Consider the following 6,802-nt stretch of genomic DNA (forward strand, 5'->3'; position numbering starts at 1 on the left):
CTCAACCTGAATATCCCAAAGTAAATCTGTTCGGATTTTCCTTCATATACAGTACATTATGTATTTACCATAATTGACATGAATTAAATCTAAAATTACATTATTGATTGTATTAAAAAGTAGTTAAACTTGTAGAATAGTTACACACAATAGTACAGCTGGAATGCAGTAATCTAAGTCATAATGTAACATGTTTTTTTTTACTACTTGTTGGACTCCTTTTACACCAGTACAGAGTGAATGACATGACACAAGGTATTATGTATAAACATAGTTTCCTTTTAATGAATATAATTATGCAAGTATCTTTTTCAGTACAAATATACATCAACAATAAAATGGCAAGCAATTTGATTTAAAACTGTGGAAGGAAGGAAGCAAATCACTGAATCAGTGGCAGAGAAAACACAGTTCAGTCCATTGAATCCAATCCGGGTTTTGCGTCTCGCCACGGCAGTGACGAGGCGCCCAGTACAGTTCCGTTCAATCTGCACGGTCCAGCGCACAGCACACACCAAACATGGATAAGACACAAAACATAGTAATAAAAGCACTCACAGCAAACTATAAAATTAAGTAAGCCATAAGTCATGCTCCTTGAACGTGTGCATTCTGTGACACAGTTAAACCAAATGGCATTATTCATTCTATGACGATAACTCATTTGAAATCTGCTGTCACCATAGGCTCTATGTTGTATTCGGCTGGAGGAAAGTTGATTGATGGTTCAATCAGTAGAGAGATGTGGCGTTATGACACTTCCTGTGACTCATGGTTGAAGATGGCTCCCATGAACGAGGCACGCTGGGACTTTGGTAAGACTGAAACTATGGCATCGATTTACATTTTTAATTGTTTTGGAAAAGCCACTATGGGTTGTTGCCTTGGATACCCAAGGAGAAGCTACATCAAGGTCATCAGTTCTAATCAGTTGTTGTTGTTTTGTCCTTGCACAACCCACATGGTCCGTAGGCCTGGTGATGCTGGACGGCTCCATGTATGCAGTGGGGGGCTTTAGAGGCCAGTTGGACAAGTGGAAGTCAGTGGATCGCTACAATCCTGACACCAACACATGGCAGCTCATGAACTCTGTCGGTCTGCCAGACCATTGGGACGGCTCTGCTGTGGTCGCACTCGACGGACTGATCTATGCTGTTGGTATGGTTGAACTGAACATGTCCTTTGTTATAAACATTATACACCTTATCCCATTGACAATTAATTATATGTTTTCATGTGTCCTGTTTGTCCCTTGGTGTCGCTGTTATGGGGGATTGTTCTATCACAGATGCGAACCAGATGTTCAAGTACAACCCTCAAACATCTGTATGGACGGAAACTGCTCGCTCGTGGCTTCCTGATACTGATACAAGTGCCTGTACGCTCCAAGGACAGATCTATGTTTTAGGTATCATAACCTATTTTTAGGGGCTCTTGGTTCCATAATAGATTAACTGCAGTTTGGGCACATGACAGAAACCCACCAACGGACGCCATCCTGTTCATTTCTGTTTATCTATAGGTGGTTTCTATCATAGACAGAAACGCTCGGCAAGGACGGTGCACTGCTACAACCCACAGACCAACCAGTGGGAAATTTGTTCTTCCATGGCAACACTGCGTGCCTCTCCTAGCGTGGTCGTGGTGGATCAAAAGATCTACGCTCTAGGAGGGACAAGGACCATCATGTAGGTTGATGTTCCATGATAGTCTAGGTAGGCATAGTTGTCTGCTTGACTGTTCAAACCAGGCATTCCTCTCATGGCTGTTGGTCTCTCTCTTTGTGTAGTTGTCAACGTCCCATTGAGCAGTACGACGACAAGACAGACACGTGGTTGACTGTGGGGAAGACGCCCCAGGGTCGCAGCGCATTCAGCTGTGCTTCTATCATGCTGAGGAAGCATGCATATAAAAAAGTGAGTAAAATCCTGCGTGTCTCAACGATGCTGGTTAGCAATATCATTGCGATCACTAACTGTCCATCCCAGTATAGAGGGTATAGACACAGGCGCCTACAAATTCACGCCCACAATTGAGACAGCGGCCCCACTTCGGGTAAGGGAGAACGGTGTACTGCAAGCCAGTCCATAGAAAGTCATTGCAATTCAACTGTGGTTAGCCTAATATTAAAATAATCCTACACAAACTGAAGACTATATTGATTTAAATAATAATCCAAAAGTAAACTGCAAGACTCCGTTTGGAAGAAACGAAATGCGATAATTTTCCAAAGATAAATAGCCTAATTATACAAGCGTATCTGGGTATGGATGCGTCCATGACGTGTGTACCATGCGACCACTTAAACTTAAGATTTACAATGCTAGCACTTTTGACTCACTGATGAAGTATATTAAAGTATATTGTATGTAGGTAGTGTATCAAGATGACAGATATGCCACTTTAAAAAGGCCAAATTGAACACATGGGACACTTTATTAGAACACAAAAAAAATCGCTACGGCCTCAGTAGTCCACTCAAATTATGATATTTCACGATGCCTCTCATTGGGTTTGCATTGGCAACTGCAGTGCACCGTTCTTCCTTACCCGAAGTGGGGCCGCTGTCACAATAGGGGGCGTGAATTTGTAGGCGCCTGTGTGTCTCTATGCACATGACATCATCATCATACCCAGAAGTTATGCGGGAACGCCTACTGAGTGGCAAAAAAATACTTTATGGCCTTGACTGCCCATACATCCAAACAGAAAAGTCCTATCTGATTGCATTAAACAACACTAAACTCACTTTGCCACTAGATTTGCCATTCACACGACAAATTTCCAAACCCCACTGTGTGTTCCCTGGGGGCGTGAAAAATAAGGGGGTGGGCTCTACATGTCCTCTGGGACCCCATCTACGTATGGACACCACTTGTTCGCCCATCCATCTTACGGATGCTTTTTTATTCCATTTTATTTGTTTTAGGGTCTTATCTTGCAGTTCAAGCTTATTTCCACAGGGTGGCAGGCTACTTTCCCAACCTACTGGAGGTGAACATGCAGGGGTTTCAATTGGGTATGGCAAGCTATGGCAGCTGCCATACCTTGGCTACAGGGGGGAAATAATTAAATGTACTTTTCATCGTGCCTGTTGCTAAGGTATGGCAACATGATTGGTGTCTTGCAAGACACCAGTCATGTTGCCATACCTTAGCCTTTCCTGAACTGACGCCGCTGTGAACATGTGTACACAGCCAGCATATTACTCAATGCCAAACTTTGCACACACACTCCTTGCCTGCCAATCCACAACCTCCACCCCTCCAGGGACCCCTGGAGCTCCAGGGACCCCCAGGGCTTATCTCCCGATTAGGACACTTTCCAGCATAGTGACATGCAGAACAAACTGTCCATATAGTATGGTTTACATAAAAGTCAGTTGTCTTTCACACACACACACACACACATATATATATATATATATACATATACATATACATATATATATATATATATATATATATATATATATATATATATATATATAATTTATTTATTTCATAAATATTTTTCATCACAATTGGGTTTGTGGGGAGCCATCCCTGCTTCAAGCTGTCACAGCACGGCACCAACACTTCAAACTAGTTAAAAAACCCAATACAGCAGATCTACAAGCACCTCACAGATCTACAAGCACCTCGCACATGCCAGGGACAGAGTTAGGTTGGCCTGCATAAGCCTTGCTGTCAACACACTATACTACACCACTCAGGCCACCAAGCCAGGTGTGGTCAATTAGTGCCTTCTTTTGATCAGTGGCGTCTGCTTGATGAGTGGCACCAGTCTGTCTTTGTTCACTGGTCAGTCAAGTTCACTGGGAGAGAATATGTTTCAGATCAGTGCAAGTGTATTTGTTTTCCATTTGGACTTACAGTGTTTTGTTGGTACAGTATGCGTGCGACTAACATATTTCTGATAATTCCAATTTGTTTGTTGTTTAATTAGCCGGATTGTGAATGCCCTGCATTTTTCTTTCATCTTTAGAACCACACGTGTGTAACAAAACAGAGTGGTGATCATTTGGTGTGGGTGAAGAGAAGAAAAACATTTCATTAAAGGAGTAGTTCACCCCCAAAGTGACTTTTTTTCTATTGAACTCAAGTCTCCATGGCGTGAGTAATACATTGAAAAAATAAGTCATTTTGTGGGTGAACTACTCCTTGAATGTCAGTTTTGTGGTGTTTTGACTGGACACCCTGAGGATATTGCCAGATAGACAGACAGACAGACAGACAGACAGACAGACAGACAGACAGACAGACAGACAGACAGACAGACAGAGAATTGTAGGCCTTGCATTTATTTGACTTGGTTCCAACAGATGGCGAAAATAGCTAATCTTCAAGCTCACAATGCCTCACTGTTTGGACAAAGAGTTGAGGCGTTACATTTTGTAAAACACGGCCTTGTGAAAATAGCAGATCTACATGCTCACAACACCTCACAACGCAGGGCGGCGTGAGCATGTAGATCTGATATTTTCACAATTTCTGCCCCTAATATTTAATTTATCATTTTAAAAGTATTAAAAAGTCCTTAAATTGTCTCTTTAGAAATGTGCAGATAGCCTCTGTACACTGTTGAGTGGAAAAACAATGTTTCACATTAAGCTAAACATTTGGGACCACCCAAGATCATTTGGAGACCCCGCTAGGGGTCCCATAGTTGAACCACTGACTTATAAGGGGAGTATGGAGACCCCTCTAGGGGTCCCATAGTTGAACCACTGACTTATAAGGGGAGTATATGAGGCTGGATCCGTCTGGAACACTGCACTAGGCTCTCGCCAGCTCTGTAGCTCTCCACACTTGAACAGTTGTGTCCTTAAATTCAATTATAATAATTAACCCCTGTGTATACGGGCAATAGTTTTACATGACTTTGTGTACACAGCCAATAGTTTTACATGAACATGTTCAGGCTTTAGTACTGTACTGTCTCGTGTAGCCCAACAGAGCCCATCACAGCACAACACGGCCCACCAGAGCCCAATACAGCCTACCAGAGCCCAATAGACTCCAGCAAACCTAAGTCCAGCCCAGTCCTGCCCAATAGGAGTAGGAGATTTTTGTCCTTAAAATCAATAAAAAAATCTAAAAAAATCCGTTTGTTTTACGCAGGAAACACTTTTCATATTTGAAGGATGCCTGATCCGATGGAATGGGTTTCGTGTCTCTCCGACAATTTTAACCCTTTATGATTGCGAAAAAGACACGAAATTTGCACGCCACCAACACGATTACACATTCTTTCGGATAAAAGACACTTATTCTGACTTACTTTTTGACGCTGAATCCAACAAACCCGGTCTCGTGTCTCTACGAGACTCCTAACTCGAAAGGTCAAGGAAAAAGCCACTGTATACACAGGCAATAGTTTTACATGACTTTGTGTACACGGCCAATAGTTTTACATGAACATGTCTAGGCTTTAGTACTGTACTGCCTCGTATAGCCCAACAGAGCCCAGCACAGAACAGCACAGCCCACCAGAGCCCAATACAGCCCCCCAGAGCCCAATAGAGTCCAGCAAACCTAAGTCCAGCCCAGTCCTGCCGAGTAGGAGTATAGACCGGGGAAAGGGGGTAGTTAGATGACTCCACCAGGCCATTACTGTCCAGATCTGGCTTGAATAGGCCAGACCAGGGTAGACAGGACTGCACCAGACTCCACCAGGCTGCTCCATGCTCCAGCCAGCTCTGTAGATCCTTGCACATGCGATTAACCAGTGTACACGGGCAATAGTTTTAAGTTTTACATGAACCCTCAGAGGGACACTGTGGGCTTATCAAGTGGTCCATGGCCGGTTCTCAAAGTGAGGTCGGGGGGCCCACAGTGTCCCTCTGAGGGGACAGTGGGACACGGCACAGACCGTGTACACGAAGGGCAGGAGCAAGTGTTCAAGTCCCATAGAATCTATGGGAAATGTACACAGGCGTGTACAAAGTCACCAGTAGTTTTACATGAACCCTCAGAGGGACACTGTGGGCTTATCAAGTGGTCCATGGTTGGTTCTCAAAGTGAGGTCGGGGGACCCTCAGAGGGACACTGTGGGCTTATCAAGTGGTCCATGGTCGGTTCTCAAAGTGAGGTCGGGGACCCTCAGAGGGACACTTTGGGCTTATCAAGTGGTCCATGGTCGGTTCTCAAAGTGAGGTCGGGGACCCTCAGAGGGACACTTTGGGCTTATCAAGTGGTCCATGGTCGGTTCTCAAAGTGTGGTCGGGGGACCCTCAGAGGGACACTGTGGGCTTATCAAGTGGTCCATGGCCGGTTCTCAAAGTGAGGTCGGGGGGCCCACAGTGTCCCTCTGAGGGGACACGGCACAGACCGTGTACACGAAGGGCAGGAGCAAGTGTTCAAGTCCCATAGAATCTATGGGAAATGTACACAGGCGTGTACAAAGTCACCAGTAGTTTTACATGAACCCTCAGAGGGACACTGTGGGCTTATCAAGTGGTCCATGGTTGGTTCTCAAAGTGAGGTCGGGGGACCCTCAGAGGGACACTGTGGGCTTATCAAGTGGTCCATGGTCGGTTCTCAAAGTGAGGTCGGGGACCCTCAGAGGGACACTTTGGGCTTATCAAGTGGTCCATGGTCGGTTCTCAAAGTGAGGTCGGGGACCCTCAGAGGGACACTTTGGGCTTATCAAGTGGTCCATGGTCGGTTCTCAAAGTGTGGTCGGGGGACCCTCAGAGGGACACTGTGGGCTTATCAAGTGGTCCATGGCCGGTTCTCAAAGTGAGGTCGGGGGGCCCACAGTGTCCCTCTGAGGGGACACGGCACAGACCGTGTACACG

This window comes from Nannobrachium achirus (assembly GCF_963921795.1).
Source record: "Nannobrachium achirus genome assembly, chromosome: 10".
Classification (NCBI taxonomy): domain Eukaryota; kingdom Metazoa; phylum Chordata; class Actinopteri; order Myctophiformes; family Myctophidae; genus Nannobrachium; species Nannobrachium achirus.